The following is a 21,648-nucleotide window of genomic DNA, read 5'->3' as shown; positions in this document are numbered from 1 at the left end:
GAATTTATTAAATGTCAGTGCACCACAAGTTAAATGCTTTTGTTCTAATAAATTCCTCAATATTGTTACAACATTTTCATAAATATGTTGCACTACAAAATGTTCAATAATTTGAACTTATGAATTTATATGAACAAATACAAGATTAATACTTGTGGAATATTTTGGACTTATTGTTTAACATACAATCCAATTTGGAATGTATGAATACAACAATTAAATCCAAAAACTTTAGTGGAGTATCTTAATTATCTTTTTCTAAATGATCACTCCCACTGATTAAAATATTCTTCAGCAAAATTAATAAAGTGAACTTAATAATATACATACTCATAATTAATTTATTGACCAACTAACAAATGAAGACATAATTCCCCACCATTAGTTGGACATACTAAATAATCAATTTTTGGTTCCAATTAAAGTCCAACTAAATAATGAAGATATATTTTCCCACTATAGTTGGACATACTAAAAAAACAAAATACATCTTTCAAAACCAAGTTTAGAATTTGGCTCAAAAGATACATTTTTTTTATTAATGGAATCCAAAAGGTATGTCAAATCACGTAACTTACTACAGTTAGTCCGTAGAACCGAGCAAGATTCGTGGATTAATTAATAGAAGTGACTAAATTTTGGAAAGTGACTGAAAAACATGTTTTGCCAATGCAAACCATGAAACTTAGAATTATAATTGAACTGAATTTATAACTCAAAAAAATTGTGATAAAATTATCATCTAATGGGTGGTGGGATTTATTGACATAAAACTTGCCTTTGGGCTAAAGTTTTAATTCTATTAAATCCAATTAAGAAACCCTTATGATAATATTTTATCTCAATTACTAAATAGCCAGAAGAATCCAGAGACATAAAACTTGCCTGTGGGCTAAAGTTTTACTCAATTAGATCCAACTGAAAAAATTTTATTAATGATGAAACTATTATCAAATGAGTTGAAGAATCAAATGACATAAAACTTGCATATAGGCTAAAGTTTTATTCAATAAGATTCATTACAACCATTATGATAAAACTTAAGAAATCATGTTCCTTTTCTTAATCCCTGTGGGCAAATTAAGAAATATGATCTAAAGTTTACATCATAAAGTTAAACTTCATGATAGAATTAGAAATTATTTATAAATAACCATAAAGTAAATAAATTGATTTATTTCTATCGTCACTGATAAAACTACTAAACTACATTCCGATACATAATTGCCTATGGGCTAAATTATGACCGTAGTCCAGTATTTCATCCTGATTAATTATACAAATATAACAATATTGCCTGTGGGCTAAATTTCATCATGTTACATACAATTAATCACAAATGATATGTCCAAAACTTTATGTGATCAAAATAAACCGCTTAATATATAATTTTAACAGATTAAGGATGCTGTGGCTACTCCCAAACCAAATTAAAATTATAAGATCACTAGACAATTATCAAATTCTTGCCTAAACTTTATGTGATTAAAACTTAATAATCTTAGGTAGCTGAATATGCTGTAGCTATTCCTTAATTAACCAAGATTGAAAACTTAAGAGACTTCAGTAAATTAAAGATGCTTTGGCTATTCTTTAATGAACCGAAATCATATCACATTGGCAAGGAATACTTAAAATTTTGACAAATAGATTATACCAGATTGTGATGGGAAAATCTAAATATACTCCAAGGAAAGGGGGTTAGAGACTAAGTCTCACTGAAAACCAATTCCTTAAATAGAGTATCAATTTAAGGAGACTAGTGGCACAAGATGTTCTTAAGTCATGACCATTAAAAATAGTATGTCTCCCCGATTCATATATACTTAATGTATAACTGTTTGGGGGTATGAACCTAAAACTGTAGGGTATACACCAGAAAAATGTAAGGTTCACCTATGATTAAAGCTTAAATGGTGAACTAAAAATAGCGGACTAAACGTGCTTAAATTCAGGCACTACCGCGACTAAAGTTTATGCGTAAGTCCAACTTAAATAGGAACTAATATAATTATATCTCAAAGTATGCATTGCTAAAGGCATAATAAAATTGCATAATTTAAAACAGAATATTATGCTCAGGACAAATATGCATAAAATTAAACATTAAACTCATATATTCCAAATAAATTGCATAACTTAAAGCAATTTACAATATGAGATTTTAAAGTATAAACCTAATATTCAAACACCGATGAGTTCAAACCAAAAGAGACCCAGCATAAAGAGGGAATAGCGTTGCAAGGGGACTAGTAGCAACTCCTTTGTTCAAGATTGTGTTGCTACTACCAATGTCGTCTATAAAGAGATTTTAATAATGTGTAAATACAATCATTGATATTATTTTTTTTTTCAAATGACAAAATTACTATATATCTAGACAAAAAAATATATATATCTTAAATACAAATGAATTAAGATAGTAATTCATTTTAGAGAACAAAGCACATTTGTCTAATCTATAAAAAAAATACTAAACATTGATAAATAAAAGGGAAAATGATGAGTTTGGTCCCTGAGTTATAATAGTAGTGACTGTGAACAAGAAAAAGTTGTACAGGTATATATTCAAATTTCAAAATTGCGCGGGTACAAGATCTCTATCAAGAAAATCCTCTGATTCTTCACTTGGTTTACTTGATTTGAAAATTTGGCTGAAGGGCCTCCGGAATGCCGCTTGGCTTTGTTGCTTGATCTTCGTTGAAGGGCCTCCGGTCTTTAATTGGCTTGATCTTCAGTCCACTTTAGCTTAGCTTGAATGTTCGAAATATTTGATCTTCAATCCACTTAGCTTGATTTGATTTCTTGGATATTTGATCTTCGATCCACTTTAGCTTGGCTTGATTTCTTGGATGCTTGATTTGATCTTCAATCCTTTAGCTTGGTTTGATCTTCAATCCAGAGCTTGATTTGATCTTCAATCCAGAGCTTGATTTGATCTTCAATCCAGAGCTTCTCTTCAACTCTTCAAGTGTGTTCTTTGGAATGAATGAAGAGCTCTATTTATAGGGAAGAATATGAGAGACTTTCACTAGAACCCAAACTCTTCAATATTATCCTTATATTATCACTTAATATTTTAGGATAATATGAACATTTATCCACAATGTATCTAGCCACCATTGTATCCAGGTTCATAACCTTATCACATATTCAAATTAAACAATTAATTAATTTAAATATATGAATATCTTATCACATATTCAAATTAAATAACTAATTAATTTAAATATATGAATATCTTATCACATATTCAAATTAAATAATTAATTTAAATGTTTTCTAGCTGGGCCAAATATGGATCAGCCCATCCTTATAATCTGAGTCCACTAGTCTTCAATTTATACTTAATTCGGGCAACTGGACCAATTTAATTGGACAATTTAATTAATCCAAATAAATCAATTGATGGTTTTAGGGTTTTCGGGCCCAAGGAGGTCCAACACAACCTTTGGCTGGTGGGTGCACCTTTCAGTAAAATGTATGCCTATCTCGGAGATAATGCGAGTACTCGGAACCTTTTTGGTATTCTCCCCCTCTGGGTGTTCAATCGTCTGTACTTTTACAAGAATGGAGGAGCCTTTATATAGTGGCTCCTCCTCTACCGACTTGAAGGCCTTTAATGGCCAACTTCAAGGCTAATTAAGATACGGAGCCGTTGGACGCCATTACTCGGTCGACCAACGGCTCTCCCAGGCTTGTAACGGCCCGACCGAGTCCAGCTTTCAATGTCTTAACGGCTCCCTTTTAAACGAACCTCTTCAATGCTCTCAACGGCTCCTTGAGCCGAGTCCTTTCCTGGGCTTGGGCCTCGGTCGACTCATTGTCTCGGCCTAAGCTCCTACTGGACTCCTCTTAGCAGCTCTGAACTGGGCCCCGTGCTTGGGCCTGGGCCGACTCCCGGACTCTGCCCAATTGCTCTTCGGGCTCCTCTCGACGCTGGCCCACTTCTCCTATCTATTTTCTTTGGGCCTCTATCTCTTGGGCCGGGGTCCTCACCCCATCAACTAGTCCCTCACTTTTCCATACCCGGTCCGCTAGCCTGGGTTTGGAAAATTAGCAACTGTCCATCTCCTTCAATCACCGTATCTTCGCCTTGAATAGCTTTCGGTAACGTCCGGATCCTCAGCCATTCCCTCCGGATCTCGCGGGGCCGTTTAGATTCTTCCGTCTAAACTTGGCACCTATAAATGGCGTCCTTCTTTCTCTTTCACCTTCTCAAGTCTATCATGGGTCGTTCTCCTCTGAAAGGAAAACGGATTGACTTCGGGTCTCCTTGGCGTCCGCTTCCCTCCAAGCGGACTCGGCCTGAACGGGAACACAAGAAGAAGACTCCTCGCCCAGCCCCTCAGAGGTCTCCTGCCGGCGCTATGTCCTCAGCTTCTCAGCCGCCGACTCCTTCTCGACGCGAGGTCGCTCCGCCGTCACGCCATCCGCCTACTCCCACGACTGCCCGAGTGACTTCTCAAGATGGGTCCTTTGTTGAGGTGGCGGTTCTAGAGCAACTTACTTTCAGAATGACCTTCTCGATTCCGCTGGACGACCTGGACGGGCCGGTTATGGGCCTGATGAATGATGAGGATTACGCCCGCTACCTGGAGGTGTATCCAGATGACGAGGAGCCAATTGCGCCACCACTCATGCCAGCTTTCTGGGACTCGTTCTGTCCATCCCCGCCTGGACCATCGGGGGGGGTTCTTTGGGGGCGACTCCTCCTCGCCTGGCGAGTGATCGTATGTACCGGAGTCGGTCATAGTTCGGAGGAATTTCTTTTAGGAGCATTTTCATATTCCTTATTGTAATAAGCTCCTTGCCATTTGTATCCTCCTTTTTTCAATAATAATAATAAATGCTATCCTTGCCTTATGTTTTGTCGTGTTCTATTACGTACTCATCTGGACGACTGGTCAAGGGGTCGGTCACGTCATCAGAATCTTTTCGGTCTGACACCTGCATGATTCCCCATATCTTGGGCGAATCCAATTTTTTCTGCGTTGGCGTGCGAATCTCGCTCTTCTCGAGCGGATCTGATGGAACTAATCTTTGACAGAGATTCGTGTCATCCGTCTAATCTGGCTCAGTTATGTCAGTTATAATCTCCTCCGCGATTATCGCCTAGGTATTTGCCTTCGCTGGGCTATATAAAGGCCCTTTACAGTTGATGCAAATCGCAACATTCTCCACTTTGCGAAGGTACGACGCTATGAGTTATAGGGACGGTGATCGCCGCTGGTCCATTCGTAACAAGGAGCATGCTCGTCTGGAGCAACTGAGGCAGAAGAGGTTGGCTAACGGAGGTCGTTTGGTGGGCGACTCGGCCTCAGACCCCATCGTGGTGCCTCCAGACATGCTGGACCTGATGTGTAGGGAGCCCATCGACGTGGAGACGGAACCTGGGGTGGAGATGGAGCCTGTGGTGGAGGATCCGAACCAATGGTGGAAGAGAAGTGGGAGGCTCTTCCCCTCTTCGGTGCGGCCATGTCGCCGAGCGCTCTGGAGAGGCCTTTGCAAATGATCGATAACGGGAAGCCCGCCGTGTATCTGGACGAAATGCCTGAGCCTGAGCCGAGTCCTCTGCCTTTCCGCTCTTAGTACCTCCTGGAAGGCCCTCCGACCGCTAGCCCGTCGACAGAGAAAGAAGCCAAGCCTTGACTCGTTTTTTCTCTTGTAATTTGCATCGGCCGAGTGCTGGGCCTTGTAATCTTCGTAATAATTAAATAAATTGTGTGTTTTTCTGTCCGACCCCACATCTTCTTAGTATTTTGTCGTCCGACCTCTGGTCTATGGGACTGATTCATAGTCTCGCTATGGCGAGACCCTCCTGGTGAGGGAGTCGCCGAGTCTGATTGCCGACCTGGTTACCGGAGTCTCTTCGTGAACTCGGCTGATATCATTCGATGAGCCGGGTTCTACCGGGTCGTTCTAGAAGCTTCCAGCTCGTATCTCATGGGCCCAGAGGCCATGACCCACTACGGGCTTCCGGCTTAGCAGGCCGGGTCACTTGACGTTCGACCCTAGCCTAGGACAGACGCGCCGTCTGTGGGCTAACCCTAGGCCTGAACCGTCGCCCCGCCTTTTGAGGCATTAAATGCAGCGTCCCTTCACGTCTCGTCGCCTCCACTTCCTCCAACGAGAAGGTGGCACGTGGCCGTCCTTTGAAATTCCTCCCCTTTAAATAGCCATTTCGTCTCTCTTTCCATTCTCTTCTCCAGTCTTTCTTCTCAGCTTCAACTTTGAGCTTCTCCGGCCACTCTGTACTTCCTCCGATCTCTCTCCTGACTTAGGTAATGTCTTCTTCCTCACATTCTTCTTCTTCTCGTCGTTACTCGGTTGATAACCTTGAGGCGACCTCTCCCTCTTCTTCTTCTCCTTCTTCGTCTTCTTCTTCTCCTCCCCGTCGTATGGAACTTCCGGTGGACATTCCATCGACGTCCTCTCTTCGTCGTATGGAACTTCCGGCGGACGTTCCATCGACATCTTCTCTTCCACCGACCCCCTCTTCTTCGGGGGCGGTTACTCCGCTGAGCCCCGCTCCTCTAACGACGGTGGCGGCTCTACCGGGTGGCATCGGACGGCCGCGGGGCAAGTTCGATTCCATCGTCCGCCCTTCCGGGCCACCGTCCGTTGTTACTGCGGCGGACCTGGAAATGGCCCAGTACCTTCTTGGGCCCTCGGCCGTAGTCCTCGCCCCGGAAGGCCGGCAAATTTACGACCCACCCGAGGGTTGTGTCGGTATTCACCTGCACTCGGTTGCCTTTGGCTTCCGGGTTCCTCCGTGTCCTTTTCTTTCCCTTTTTAACCGCCATTACAACTTAGTTCCGGGCCAACTAGTGCCCAATTCTCACCGACTCCTCACTTGCTTCGTCAACCTCTGCCACTGGTGGTTGTGCGAGCCGGACCTAGTCCTGTTTCGGTATCTTTTCACCGTGAACAAGGTCGGCTCGCACTCGCCGGGCTTCGTTCAAGTCGCCGCTCGCCCGGGGCGGCAGCTTTTCGAGGGGCTGTCCGATTCCATTAAGGACTGGAAGCTCCTCTATTTCTTCGTCCGCCCTGCTTTTTCTTCCTTCACCTTTCCGACCTTGTGGCCGGCCGCTCTATTCAAGCCTTGCTCTCGACGTGCCGTTCCTTCCGATGATGCGGTCCTGGACGGCGAGTTCTTGAAGGGCTTTGGGCCGTACTCCGTCAAGTACTGGTCCCGAGTCCGGGCCATGGCTAAGCGTGGCTTGCTACCGGAGGGTGCGACCACCGTAGGTAGTCCTCGTTACCCCTCGTTCCTCTTCTTTTCTTATCTTGCCGCATTCCGACTCGGAATACCTCATGGTTTTTCTCCCCTTTTCGCAGGTCCGTACGACTCCGACTCCTCCAGCTCCGACGAAGCGGCTGAACCGACTCCCGAGATGGCGGATAGAGCCGAAAAGATGAGGCGTCGCTGACCCAGCGCACTTCCGGCACTGCTGCTGCCTCTTCATCCCAACCGTCTCCTGCCCCCAGGCCGACTCCCCCACCACCTCGAAATGTGGTGGATTTGACTCCGTCGCCAGTGGTGTCGCCCACTCGGCAGCCACCTCCTCCTCAGACAGAGAGCCCCAGCTCTAAGCGCCCGGCCGGTCAAACTGATGAGCCGGCTCCAAAAAGAATCCGGCTGTGCCATGAGGTAGAGGAGGATGCCCAGATCTGGATGGGCGCCTCCTCCGTCCGTAAGTGGTGTGCTAACGTCCTCCTGCCTAAGGACGTGGAGGCGACTCATGCTCTGGGGGACGCGTACATCATCGAGGCCTCGCTGCGCCAGTCGTACCGCGTAAGTGTTTCCCATCTAATTCCTCTCATTCGTTCTTTCCTTTTATTATCTGACTCGTGGCCGTTTCGCAGAACCTCACCTTCCAGATGGAGATGAGTAAGCGGCTGCAGAACTACAGGGCCGAAATGCGGTCTATGGCCCTCAAGCTGCGTTAGACGGAGGAGGACTTTTTGGAAGAGCAGGCGAAGCACCTCAAGGCGGTGGAGGTGCACAATTCCGAGATGCTGAGGGTCACCCGTCAGTGGGAGGAGGAGCGGTACAAGGTGGCGACAATTGCGGCGACCTCTGTTGAGGAGTACAAGAAGTCGGCCGCCTTTGAAGCGGAGGTGAAGGCGGTGATAGAGGCTCGCCAAAAGGAAATTGCTAAGGACTGGCTGTCGACGCCAGACGGTGACGAGTTCCTCCTGGACTTGGGCGAGCGTGACTATTGCCTCGGCTTTCGCGAGGCACAGGCAGAGATCTATTCTGCCTTGCTGGTCCGCGACTCCTCTTTCACTCCCGAGAGCTGGGGCCTCAAGCCCGTGATAGATGCTCTTCCGGCGACTGAAGGACAGTCGGCGACTGTGGACCCGGCAGCTCTTCCGGCAGCCTCTGATCCGACGACTCTTCCTTCAGCAACACCTCCTGAGCTCGCCGAGTTCTCTCTTCAGGCCGAGGACCCTTCTTCTGTTCCCCTGACTGGACCAACGGCAGGGGCTCAAGTCGAAGGGATTGATGTCGACACCCCCTCCCCAGTAGTTTAGGGCTATTCTTTTGGGATAGTCCCTTTTGTAAAGGCTGGCCTCCTTCTCGGGCCTTTTTTAACTTTAATAAAATTCCCGTTTTCTCTTCCTTTGCGTATTATCTTGGGCTCGACACCTTTTCTTTAACCTTGTTTCTTTAATTGCTCACCGAGTCCCTTCAATCGAGGCGACTCTTCATGGCTTTTTCCACGGAAACGACTAAGGGTCTGGCCCCTTGTTTCCTAACTCTTTCTCGCCGAGTCCCTCAGTCGAGGCGACTCCTTAGGCTTTTTCTTTCTCAGAAACGTTTAGGGTCAGTGCCCCGTTGTTTCTTTAAATACTCGCCGAGTCCCTCAGTTGGGGCGACTCCTCTTGGCTTTTTCACGGAAACGACTAAGGGTCTGGGCCCTTGTTTCCTAACACTTTATCGCCGAGTCCCTCAGTCGAGGCGACTCCTTACGCTTTTTACTTTCTCAGAAACGTTTTAGGGTCAGTGCCCCATTGTTTCTTTATATACTCGCCGAGTCCCTCAGTCGAGGCGACTCCTCTTGGCTTTTTCACGGAAACGACTAAGGGTCTGGGCCCTTGTTTCCTAACTCTTTCTCGCCGAGTCCCTCAGTCGAGGCGACTCCTTAGGCTTTTACTTTCTCAGAAACGTTTTAGGGTCAGTGCCCCATTGTTTCTTTATATACTCGCCGAGTCCCTCAGTCGAGGCGACTCCTCTTGGCTTTTTCACGGAAACGACTAAGGGTCTGGGACCTTGTTTCCTAACTCTTTCTCGCTGAGTACCTCAGTAGAGGCGACTCCTTAGGCTTTTTCTTTCTCCGAAACGTTTAGGGTCAGTGCCCCGATGTTTCTTTAAATACTCGCCGAGTCCCTCAGTCGAGGCGACTCCTCTTGGCTTTTTCACGGAAACGACTAAGGGTCTGGGCCCTTGTTTCCTAACTCTTTCTCGCTGAGTCCCTCAGTCGAGGCGACTCCTTAGGCTTTTTACTTTCTCAGAAACGTTTTAGGGTCAGTGCCCCATTGTTTCTTTATATACTCGCCGAGTCCCTCAGTCGAGGCGACTCCTCTTGGTTTTTTCACGGAAACGACTAAGGGTCTGGGCCCTTGTTTCCTAACTCTTTCTCGCCGAGTCCCTCAGTCGAGGCGACTCCTTAGGCTTTTACTTTCTCAGAAACGTTTTAGGGTCAGTGCCCCATTGTTTCTTTATATACTCGCCGAGTCCCTCAGTCGAGGCGACTCCTCTTTGGCTTTTTCACGGAAACGACTAAGGGTCTGGACCCTTGTTTCCTAACTCTTTCTCGCCGGGTCCCTGGAGTGGTTAACCGTAACTCGTACTTTTATTCAAGTCTTTCAGGACCCGCGGGCCCATACATGTTTTGTCCCTTTCTATTGATAAAACTTCTTCAGGTAGATAACGTTCCAAATTCGATCCACGGGCTTGCCCTCCATGGTTTCCAGTTTGTAGGTCCCCGCTTGGACAACCGCGGCGATGCGGTATGGTCCCTCCCACTTGATCGCAAGCTTACCCCCTTGTTAGGAATAAAGTGTAATGGTTTTGATATGCCAAATTTGTATTTGTAGATCCCCCAATTTTATTTCATAGGTCTAGTAGAGTCTTAGACCATGATCGGGAAATTATTTAATTATCAAAAGAGAAAAACAGAGGAAAATGGATGAAAATAAAAGAAGAAGATATAAAGCCGAAAATCAAGAATTTGTCTGGAGAAAATGACAAATTGAAGAAGAAGATGAATGATACAATATTCACGTCGCTACTACTCAAAGAAGATATCCCAGAAGAATTTTCGTGAAGAAAATTAATATTGGAAGAATGCATGAAGTTGACTTGGAGATCAAGCATCTATGGAAAGAAAGAAGTACATCAAATATGATTGGAGATTTAATCAAAAGCTGTACGGATGAAGTGGATGATGCTTGATATATTATCTGAAATGGCTCAAGTTTGAAACTCACCATCAATAATTTTACAAGGTAAAAATTTGACTTTGAATTGGGAGCCGATTTCATAGAAATTGAAATTGGGAGCTAGTTTCCAGTTTCAGAGAAATTGAGATTAATTGAAATTGGGAGCAAGTTTCAAATGGAATCAATTCAAGTTGGGAGCCACTTGGGTGGCAATTGAGATGCAATTGCACTTGGGAGCCAATTCAAAGGAATTGGGAGCCCGATTTCATAGAAATTGAAATTGGGAGCTAGTTTCGAAGCAATTGAAATTGGGAGCCAGTTTCAGAGAAATTGAGATTAATTGGAAGCAAGTTTCAAATGGAATCAATTCAAGTTGGGACCAATGTAGAATTGAAATTGGGAGCCAATTCAAGTTGTAGTATGGGATGCAATTCAGATTGGGGACCAATTAAAAGAAGACATTGAGGAGCAATTGAATTGAGATGTAGTATGGGATGCAATTCAGATTGGGGACCAATTAAAAGAAGACATTGAGGAGCAATTGAATTGAGATGAAATTCAAAGAGAAGTCCAATTTCGAAGTCAACATTGAGAAGTAATTGGAGCACCAGGAGAAATTCAATTTGGGTGCCAATTACAAGCCAATTGAAATTGGGTGTCAATTACAAAGGAGAAATTCAAATTGGGTGGAAGTTCAAAGCCAGTTTGAAGTCTGAGAACACCCAGACGTGAGAATGAAGAAGATGAAGCAGAACTTACAGTGAAAAATATTCTCACAAGGAAAATACTAGTCTAACTAGTATGGGATTAAAATAAAGATTATTTTTGAATCCCAAAGATACAAGGACCACTTCAGAGCTAATCAGAGAAGCCATTCTACACCAAAACTGAGACCCAGATATTTCCATTCAACGTTAAAACAGAGGAATATCAGATGAAGTTTGGGAGCTCATTTACACGGAGATGAAGATCTTTCAAATGGCTAGCTTATCTCTTCCTGACATTTTCGCAGAAGATAAGATAAGATCTATGACAAAAGATACAAGATTTCAAAAATGAGAGCGTCTCTTTCCAACGGACAGATTCTCATTACCAGCTATAAAATGATGAAGATATGAAGACTTGAAGAAGCACGGAGCAGAGAAAAATATACGAGCAGAGAGCTAAAATTCTAAGAGCTAAAATCTTCAAGTGTGAGAAAAAGAACTCAGAGAGCTTCAAAAGAAAAATATTCAGAGAGTTCTTAAATAGAGCAAAGCAGAGCAAAATATCAAGTGCTTTACTTGATATATTCAAAGAGAGAAAACACTCAGAGCTGTCAAGAGAAATCATTCCAGAGTGTTTATCTTCATCAAAGAGACCTGCACATCATTGAAGATCATCTACAGAGTCTCAGAAGTTGGAAGCAAGACAACACTTGTTTTGGAGCAAAACAAGAGAAGGGAGGAAAGTAGCACGGAGCTGTGAAATCCTGGATTGTCACACGGAGCTGTGAGATCCGAAGCAGCAGTGTCGGAGGCACTGGGCGTGATTGGTGTGGGCTTGGTGATCAAAGCACCAGATCACGGGATACGTTTCTACCGGAGTGTGGAAGACGGGGGAAAAGTAACGCGGAGTCGTGAAATCCTGGGATAGTAGCGCGACGACGTGAAACCCGAAGCAGCAGTGTGGTGTCACTGGGCGTGATTAGTGCGGGCTTTGTGATCAAAGCACTAGATCACGGAAATTCATTGTATCTTGGAACCAAGGAGTGGTAGATATAGTGAATTGGCTCTTGGAGAAAAGAGCAAGTGGAGTAGGAGGATTACACCACCTCGCGAACCACTATAATTGTCTTGTGTTCTTTACTGCTTTCTTTACATACCGCTTTTTACATATTCGCTCTCACGAAGATATACTGCTCACACAATCTCACACACACTTTATGTTTATTTATTTCCGCTGTGCACCATACTCTAACAATCTAGTTAAGAGTTTTGGTTTATCTCTGTCTTAGCAATTGTTGTGCTGTGCGAAAAAGTTTGAAAGTCTATTCACCCCCCCTCTAGACTTTCACCTTACCTCTTTTGGGACCAACACCCCTTCTGTGGGTTGACTGGCCTGTCGATCCCGTAGCACGAGGTCGCCGACCAGAAAGGCTCGCGGACGAATCCGCCGATCGCGATATCTTTTCACCGCCTGTTGGTATTCAGCCATTCGCGCACTCGCGGCTTCCCTCTTTTCTTCTAAGAAATTTTTCTCAATTCGAAGACTCTCTTCGTTCTCCGTGTCTGAATAGGTACGAACCCGGTGAGTGGGCTCGACCACCTCAATTGGAACCTTGGCCTCAAAGCCATACGCGAGGGAGAACGGACTCTCTCCCATTGCTCGTCGTTTGGTGGTGCGATAAGCCCATAGGACTCGGTCAAGCTCATCCGCCCAATTCCCTCGAATGTCTTCCAATTTCTTCCGAATTCCATCCACTAGCGTTCGGTTCACATTCTCGACTTGTCCATTGGCTTGTGGGTATGCTACCGACACCTTAGTGTGGCGAATTTCATGTCGGCGGCAGAAGTCGGTGAATGCCTGGCAATCGAACTGTCGTCCGTTGTCGCTAACGATGTGCTCGGGCAGGCCGAAGCGGCAAATTACCCTTTTCCACAAAAAGCATCGGCATTGGTACTCGGTGATGGTGGCCAGTGGTTCCGCCTCGACCCACTTGGTGAAGTAGTCGATAGCTACGACACAGAACTTCAAGCCTCCGGGGGCGACTGGCAATGGGCCCAGCAAATTAATCCCTCACTTGGCAAATGGGATAGCGGTGGTGACCGGCGTGTAAAAAGTAGCTGGTCGAGTATCTTTCTTAGCGAATGCCTGGCAAACGCCGCACTTGGATATCCATTCAATACAGTCTCGCATCATGGTGGGCCAATAATATCCTTGGACGACTAACTTCCGAGCGAGTGTGTGGGCACCCTGGTGCGCGACATAGATGCCCCTATGGGCTTCGTCCATTATTTTCTCGGCCTCAGGCCTGAGCAAACATCTTAGCAAAGGTCCTCCGAACGACCGTTTATATAACTGCCCATCAACGATCTGGAAAGAGGGGGCCTTTCGTCGAACCCTCGCGGCGACTCCCGGGTCTTCCGGTAACTCGCCTTTTTCTATGAATCGCCGGATGTCCTCTATCCAGAACATCTCGGGATTTTTCTCTCGGTCCCATTCCTCGCCAGTCACTTGCTGGACCCTTAGCGGTGCTTCTTCGATGCTTGGTCGACTTAGCTCCTCTTTCTGACAGATTTTTACCAGGTGGTCCGGTACTCCTTCCAAGGCAATCTTGGACAATATGCCAGCTTCTATGTTATCCGTTCGAGATATATACTCTATTTCGTAGGCTCCGAACTCTTTTAGCATCTCAACCGCGCGTTCTCTATATAGAGTCATCCGGGCATTCTTTGCCTCGCATGTGCTTGAGATCTGCCCGACTACTAACTTAGAGTCAGTCTTGACTCGTAACCTCTCGACCCCTAAGGCCCTGGCGAGTCGGAGGCCGTTTAACACAGCTTCGTACTCGGCCTCGTTGTTGGAGGCTTGGAACAGATAGCTCAGGGCATAATACAGTCGGAATCCTTCGGGGGTGATGAGCACAACACCTCCTCCGCAGTGCTGTCGACTTGATGCTCCGTCCGCATGCATTTCCCACCATTCGCCTAGGCAGCTCTCCACGGCGCGTTCCTTTTCTTCCTCACTCGCGGTGCATTCGACCAAGAAATTGGCCAAGGCCTGACCCTTTATGGAAGGCCGGGGCTGGTATTCAATCCCGTATTGGGTTAGTTCTACGGCCCATTTTACCAGGCGGCCGGACGACGATGGGTTTCGCAAAACACTTCCGAGAGGTTGGTCTGTCAGTACTCGGACGGTGTGGGCTTGGAAGTAGGGCGCCAACTTGCGCACGGTAATCACCAACGCGTATACAATTTTTTCCAAGGCGGTATACCTTGACTCGGCAGCCTTCAGAGACCGGCTTACGTAGTAAACCGGGTGCTGGACTCGCTCTTCCTCTCGGACCAACACCGAACTCACCGCCTTGCAAGAGGCGGCTAAGTACAGAAACAAGGGCTCGCCCACCTGGGGGGTAGACAATACCGAGGGTGTCGAGAGGTATTGTTTCAATTCTTCAAGCGACTGCTGGCACTCCGGGGTCCAAGCGAATCCTTCCTTCTTCTTCATGGCTTCGAAGAAGGGCACGGTCTTATCTGCCGCCTTGCTTAGGAAGCGGCTAAGGGCGGCCAATTGGCCGGTCAGCCGTTGCAGGTCTTTTATAGTGCTGGGAGGCTGCATGTCGACAATGGCCTGTACTTTCTCAGGGTTAGGCTCGATACCTCGCTTGGTGACCATGTAACCCAGGAACTTTCCACCTTGCACGGCGAACGCGCATTTCTTAGGGTTCAGCCGGAGGTTGTACCTTAACATTACTTTGAAGTAGTCGGCCAAGTCTTCTGCGTGTTTGCTCTCCTCTCGACTCTTGACGAGCATGTCGTCGACGTACGCAGCCATCGATTTTCCCAGCAGGTGCTGAAACAATCGGGCCACCATTCGGGTATACGTGGCTCCGGCGTTCTTGAGCCCAAATGGCATGACTCGGTAACAATAAACTCCGTCCGGTGTCAGAAACGCGGTCTTTTCTTCGTTCGCCGAGTGCATGAATATCTGATGGTACCCCCTAAAGGCGTCCATAAAGCTCAACAGCGCCGACCCCGCCGTCTCGTCGACTAGTTGATCGATCCGAGGTAAGGGGAACGGATCTTTTGGGCATGCCTTATTAAGGTCGGTGTAGTCCACGCACATCCGCCACGCCGGGGGCTTGGGTACAAGGACCACATTCACCAACCACTCCGGGTACTTAACTTCGCGGACGTGTCCGGCTGCGAGTAGCGTGCTCACTTCCTTCTTCACAAATTCTCTTTGGTCGTTGGCCAGGTATCGCTTCTTCTGCACAACCGGTCGATGCCCGGGATCCACAGCGAGTCTGTGCGATATGATCGATCGGTCGACGCCTGGCATGTCCTCCGGGCACCAGGCGAAGACCATCCGGTGTTCCCGGAGCACCTTTATAATTTCTTCCTTTACTTCCTCGGGGAGGCCGACTCCAATTCGGGCTCGTCGGTCCGGCTGCGTGGAGTCGATCTCGACTTCTTCCAACTCGACGACAGGCTCCGGACGTGGTATTATCGTCCTTTTTGGGGGCCTCTCGGTGATCTCATGGACCTGTATCTCGCGTTTGTCCATCCCTTTACATGCCTATAGGTAGCAGTCGCGGGCGACCTTACGGTCACAGCGCACCGTGCCTATTCCGTTTGGCGTGCGGAATTTTAAACAAAGATGCTCAATTGAAATCAACGCTCCTAGATCCTCGAGACCCGATCGACCGAGTATAGCGTTATGTGAACAGGCCAGATTCACCACAATGAACTTCATGCTGAGTCTCTGTACGTCTGGGTAACTGCCGATCTCAACTGGAAGTGTGATCGATCCTTCCGCCTCCACCGAGTCCCCTGTGAAACCGGCGAGGGGAGTTTTGACAGCACTCAGTTGTTCCCGAGTCATTCCCATTTTGATGAAGGTTTCTAGGTACAACACATTGACGCTGCTTCCGGTGTCTACCAGGATTCGTCGAACGACAACGCCATTGATGTCCATAGCTATAACCAACGCATCTCGATGCGGTGTTTCACTGGCTGGTAAATCTCGGTCGGTAAACACAATGGGCTCTCGGCACACCTTTTTAGGGTTCTCCTCGCGCCCGTATACCGTTCCGACGTATAACTGGCGGGTCCAGGCTTTTCTGGTGTTCGTTGAGTCACCACCTTCCGGCCCGCCGACTATCATGTTGATAACCGGCTTCTGACGCCACTGAGCCTCCTCCTCTTCGGGAGTCGGCTGCTTGCCTCGACTGTTTTCGGCAACGGCGGCGGGATCCTCATCCCCTCTGTTAGGAATAAAGTGTAATGGTTTTGATATGCCAAATTTGTATTTGTAGATCCCCCAATTTTATTTATAGGTCTAGTAGAGTCTTAGACCATGATGGGAAATTATTTAATTATGAAAAGAGAAAAACAGAGGAAAATGGATGAAAATAGAAGAAGAAGATATAAAACCGAAAATCAAGAATTTGTCTGGAGAAAATGACAAATTGAAGAAGAAGATGAATGATACAATATTCACGTCGCTACTACTCAAAGAAGATATCCCAGAAGAATTTTCGTGAAGAAAATTAATATTGGAAGAATGCATGTAATTGACTTAGAGATCAAGCATCTATGGAAAGAAAGAAGTACATCAAATGTGATTGGAGATTTAATCAAAAGCTGTACGAATGAAGTGGATGATGCTTGATATATTATCCGAAATGGCTTAAGTTTGAAACTCACCATCAACAATTTTACAAGGTAAAATTTGAAAAGTCAAATTAAATTAATCTGATGGAGTTGGGCGCTAGTTTAATTTCACTTGGGTGGCAATTGAGATGCAATTGCACTTGGGAGCCAATTCAAAGGAATTGGGAGCCGATTTCATAGTAATTGAAATTGGGAGCTAGTTCGAAGCAATTGAAATTGGGAGCCAGGAATTGGGAGCCGATTTCATAGTAATTGAAATTGGGAGCTAGTTCGAAGCAATTGAAATTGGGAGCCAGTTTCAGAGAAATCAAAATCAATTGAAATTGGGAGCAAGTTTCACATGGAAATCAATTCAATATGGGAGCCAATGTAGAATTGAAATTGGGAGCCAATTGAGGTTGTAGTATGGGATGCAATTTCAAAGTTGGGGACCGATTCAAAGAAGACATGGAGATCAAATTGAATTGAGATGAAATTCAATACCAGGAGAAGTCTGGGAGCCAATTTCAGAGTCAAAGTCAACAATTCAAATTGGGAAGCAACAATTCAAATTGGGAAGCAATTGAAAGAACCAGGAGCAGTTGGGAGCCAATTGCAAGTCAAAGTCAATTGGGAGCCAATTACAATGGAGAAATTCAAATTGGGTGCCAATTACAAGCCAATTGAAATTGGGTGTCAAATACAATGGAGAAATTCAAATTGGGTGGAAGTTCAAAGCCAGTTTGAAGTCTGAGAACACCCAGACGTGAGAATGAAGAAGATGAAGCAGAACTTACAGTGAAAAATATTCTCACAAGGAAAATACTAGTCTAACTAGTATGGGATTAAAATAAAGATTATTTTTGAATCCCAAAGATACAAGGACCACTTCAGAGCTGATCAGAGAAGCCATTCTACACCAAAACTGAGACCCAGATATTTCCACTCAACGTTAAAACAGAGGAATATCAGATGAAGTTTGGGAGCTCATTTACATGGAGATGAAACTCCATCAACGGCTAGCTTATCTTATTCTGACATTTTTGCAGAAGATAAGATAAGATCTCTGACAAAAGATACAAGATTTCAAAAATGAGAGCGTCTCTTTCCAACGGACAGATTCTCATTACCAGCTATAAAATGATGAAGATGTGAAGACTTGAAGAAGCACGGAGCAGAGAAAAATACAAGAGCAGTAGAGCAGATCACGAACTCACGAACAAGAGTGCAGAAAATTCGAATCCATCAAAGGGATCGAATAGAGCAATTAAGCTTGAAAGAGCATAGAGCAAAAATCTCATTTGGTACAGAGCATACCAAAAATCTTCAAGTGAGAAGTGAGAAAAGAAAAAGAACTCAGAGAGCTTCAAAAGAGAAATATTCTGAGAGTTCTTAAACAGAGCAAAGCAGAGCAAAATATCTAGTGCTTTACTTGATATATTCAAAAAGAGAAAACACTCAGAGCTGTCAAGAGAAATCATTCCAGAGTGTTTATCTTCATCAAAGAGACCTGCGCATCATTGAAGATCAACTACAGAGTCTCAGAAGTTGGAAGCAAGACAACACTTGTTTTGGAGCAAAACAAGAGAAGGGAGGAAAGTAGCACGGAGCTGTGAAATCCTGGATTGTCACACGGAGCTGTGAGATCCGAAGCAGCAGTGTCGGAGGCACTGGGTGTGATTGGTGTGGGCTTGGTGATCAAAGCACCAGATCACGGATACGTTTCTACCGGAGTGTGGAAGACGGGGGGAAAGTAACGCGGAGTCGTGAAATCCTGGGATAGTAGCGCGGCGACGTGAAACCCGAAGCAGCAGTGTGGTGTCACTGGGCGTGATTAGTGCGGGCTTTGTGATCAAAGCACTAGATCACGGAAATTCATTGTATCTTGGAACCAAGGAGTGGTAGATATAGTGAATTGGCTCTTGGAGAAAAGAGCAAGTGGAGTAGGAGGATTACACCACCTCGCGAACCACTATAATTGTCTTGTGTTCTTTACTGCTTTCTTTACATACCGCTCTTTACATATTCGCTCTCACGAAGATATACTGCTCATACAATCTCACACACACTTTATGTTTATTTATTTCCGCTGTGCACCATACTCTAACAATCTAGTTAAGAGTTTTGGTTTATCTCTGTCTTAGCAATTGTTGTGCTGTACGAAAAAGTTTGAAAGTCTATTCACCCCCCCCCCTCTAGACTTTCACCTTACCTCTTTTGGGACCAACACCCTCGATTGACCAATCTCCGCCTCCACTGATTAGGAGGCGGGGTTCCTTGCTGAATGATACCCTCCATGATCTTCTTCAGGTAGAAGCATTCCTCCGTGCTGTGAGTATAAGATTTATGATAACGACAATACTTAGAGGTCTTACCCATTTCTTCGTTCGTCGGGCGATCGTCGGTCGGCGGAGGCAGAGGCGGGGCAACCGTTTGTATCTCATGGACCGGATGTTCGGGAATCGGCCGATAAGCGTGGACGACGGGTCTGTCGTACGGCCGTCTGCCCTCGGGTCGCCGAGCTACGTCTGGGCGCCTCTCCTTGGTTTCAGCTCGCGTCCTCTTCCCGCTGGCGGATCCGCCGACTTCGTGCTGCCGCTTATACTTCATAGCCTGCTCCGTGTTGGCCCTCTTGTTGGCCATACGAATGGCTTCTGCGTAGGTGGCCGGGTGATTGTCCCTCAGGTCTCGGTATAGCTGGCTGGACCGCAAGGACTCGATGAAGAAGGTGAGCGCCGTCTGGTCCTCGACCTCCTCTATGGACTGGATTTCTTTTTTCCAGCGGGCCAGATAGGCTTTCAAGGACTCGCCTTCATCTTGACGAATGTCGCCCAAGTGTGTTAGGTCTTTTTGTGGTTTGATATTAGCGGCATAATGGCTCATGAAGCGGTCTGCCAGCTCTTCAAAGTTGTGAATCGATCCCGAGGGCTGTGCCACTAGCCACCTTTGTGCTGACCCTTTCAACGTGGGCAAGAAAGCGTGGCACATGACCGGATCTCGTACCCCCAAAACCTGCATCTTAGCCTGGTAGCTCAGCAAATGCTCCCGGGGACCGCCGGTTCCATCGAACGTGGCCTGCTCCGGGAACTTGAAATCACCCGGTATCTTAAAAGCCATAACCTCGTCCGAGAAGGGTAAGGCGGTCAGTAACGTACGTCCTGGGGATTTGGTTTTCCCCTCCATCTGTTCTTTCAGATTTCGCACTTCTTGCACTAAGTTCGCCACTTCGACCCTCTCCCGAGTGCGATTTCCTGTGGATTCCGTGCTCTCACCGATTTCAGACTCAGCCGGTTGGTCGGGGTTGCGTGGAGGTTGCTCCACGCGACAAGTCTCAGTCCTGGCTCTTTTGGTACAGTTCTTCTCTCGTGCAGCTTGTCGATGGCGAGCGGCTAACGGGGCATGACTGGGTTCCATCCGACCCAATCGTTCTCTTGCCGACCGATGCCCAACGCTGGGACCCAGCCGAGAATGAACGGAGTGTACCGGTTGGCTTTCGGCCCGTCGGCCCTGTTGCCGGTTGTCGGGCCTATGAAGCGGCTGTAACTCGCGTTGCGGCTGGCGAGTGATGGACTGTTCTCTCACTCCTAGGCTTGCTTCGGCGCAGGCGCGTCCGATTGCACGCAGCTGCTCTGGGGTGAGCAGCACTTGGGGCAATTGTTGGTTTATCGGTGGTGTCGGCGGCGGTGTTGTCTCGTTTTCCCGGCTCCGGGCATTTCTCCGATTCAGCTGGTTTCTCAGGTCTGCTTCCCGTCCATTGTCATGACGGCTCGATTGTTCTTCACTTCCTGCCATGTCTGGAGCTTTTCTAATTCGACTGGGATTCTAATTGTCATTCCTCGGACTTGCCTCACTCAAGAGGACACGTGACTCTTAGTTTCGATCCCCACAGACGGCGCCAGTGATGGTTTTAGGGTTTTCGGGCCCAAGGAGGTCCAACACAACCTTTGGCTGGTGGGTGCACCTTTCAGTAAAATGTATGCCTATCTCGGAGATAATGCGAGTACTCGGAACCTTTTTGGTATTCTCCCCCTCTGGGTGTTCAATCGTCTGTACTTTTACAAGAATGGAGGAGCCTTTATATAGTGGCTCCTCCTCTACCGACTTGAAGGCCTTTAATGGCCAACTTCTAGGCTAATTAAGATACAGAGCCGTTGGACGCCATTACTCGGTCGACCAACGGCTCTCCCAGGCTTGTAACGGCCCGACCGAGTCCTGCTTTCAATGTCTTAACGGCTCCCTTTTAAACGAACCTCTTCAATGCTCTCAACGGCTCCTTGAGCCGAGTCCTTTCCTGGGCTTGGGCCTCGGTCGACTCCTTGTCTCGGCCTAAGCTCCTACTGGACTCCTCTTAGCAGCTCTGAACTGGGCCCCGTGCTTGGGCCTGGGCCGACTCCCGAACTCGGCCCAATTGCTCTTCGGGCTCCTCTCGACCCTGGCCCACTTCTCCTATCTATTTTCTTTGGGCCCCTATCTCTTGGGCCGGGGTCCTCACCCCATCATCAATAATTAGTCCAATTCCATCAAATGAAGCCCTAAACATATGAACCGGCCCATTTGTCGGCTTCAAATTTTCTGTGTCTATAGTGACGACTCAGTCCCTGAGTTATGACCGTATCCATTTTTAGTCCCTCAGTTATGAGCGAAGTGGCGTATTTGGTCCCTGACCGTTAAAACTAACAGAAAAATTAAAAAATATTTAAAATTTTAAGTGTAAAGTACGAAATTCACATTTTATTCACTTATATTCTTTCCAAAAGGTTGAATCTCTAACCCTAAGGGCACATGGGAGGATGTAAATCATGGTAACTCAACCGAACTATAGAGGCTAGATCTTTGTTTA

The sequence above is a fragment of the Ipomoea nil genome, unplaced genomic scaffold, assembly GCF_001879475.1.
Source record: "Ipomoea nil cultivar Tokyo-kokei standard unplaced genomic scaffold, Asagao_1.1 scaffold1971, whole genome shotgun sequence".
Classification (NCBI taxonomy): Eukaryota; Viridiplantae; Streptophyta; class Magnoliopsida; order Solanales; family Convolvulaceae; genus Ipomoea; species Ipomoea nil.
The sequence above is the reverse complement of the archived record's forward strand: the minus strand, read 5'-3'. Positions refer to the sequence as shown.